Source organism: Penaeus monodon, chromosome 22, assembly GCF_015228065.2.
Source record: "Penaeus monodon isolate SGIC_2016 chromosome 22, NSTDA_Pmon_1, whole genome shotgun sequence".
NCBI classification, from domain to species: domain Eukaryota; kingdom Metazoa; phylum Arthropoda; class Malacostraca; order Decapoda; family Penaeidae; genus Penaeus; species Penaeus monodon.
The window spans coordinates 3,491,818-3,492,671 of record NC_051407.1 but is presented as its reverse complement, the minus strand read 5'-3'; the positions used below and the strand labels follow the sequence as shown (position 1 = coordinate 3,492,671).

General features: G+C 42.7%; 1 protein-coding gene across 4 annotated transcripts in view; it reads right to left on the bottom strand.

Annotated features, from left to right (window-relative positions):
- LOC119586831 overlaps positions 1-725 on the bottom strand; it is a 13,559-nt gene extending 12,834 nt beyond the window's left edge. For all 4 annotated transcript variants that reach the window (XM_037935556.1, XM_037935558.1, XM_037935557.1 and 1 more), the window contains exon 1: positions 606-725. The gene's annotated coding sequence lies outside the window, so the exon portion shown is untranslated. The remainder of the gene's footprint in view (positions 1-605) is intronic.
- Between the last annotated feature and the right edge of the window lie 129 nt (positions 726-854).

The following is an 854-nucleotide window of genomic DNA, read 5'->3' as shown; positions in this document are numbered from 1 at the left end:
ACTTCTGAATATCTTAACATACTGTTTAGAATCTTGATTTTCTCCAATTCTTATTCTAATTCCTTATCTATCTAAGCATAGTTCTGAATGTTGAGATTACAGAAAATGGAAACTTCAGACCTTGAAATTATAGTGAAACTAGTGAAGTATCCATTTACATTATTCAGTGATACTGCCACTCATAGTCAATGAAAATTAAGAAAACGGAAATTACACAGTCAATACTTTAAGCAAAACCATTTTATGTTAAAGAATAATTTAAAATTACAAAATAAAAAATACATATATCACAGTAACGAACTTTCACTCGAGTTAACAAGGCCCTGTAGAATCCCCCCTTAAACCTCACCTCCTGGCCACTGATACATAACAACATACGCTTAAAATACCAACCTAAACCACAAAGAAAAACACAGAATTATCCTCGAAAACACATAAAACACGAAAACCCAAATCCTCCTTTCGTCTCGCCCACAACCTTTGGCCACACCCGACGTCTGCTCCTCGCATGGCCCTTAAAATCCCCTTGAAAACCCTACAAAACCCCACTCATTGCGCCTCCTCGTCTCCAAACTCCCTCAAAGCATCCCGTTCTTCGTGCTTACGGGCTGAACAAACGACGAACTGAACCTCCTGAGTGAACGAGAGAACATATTGGCTTGCGTTCAAACCCTCCGCCGTCTGGGGCTTTGTTTACCGCTGTAGTTCCTCTGGCGGCCGGTAGGTGGCTCCACCGGCGGCGCGCTCTAGCTCAGGGGCCCCCGATGATTTTCAGGAATAGGGGGGGGGGGGGAATTGGGGAAATAGGGGAGAGTTGGTAATGGGCAAATAAGGAATGGAAGATGTGGTGTTTA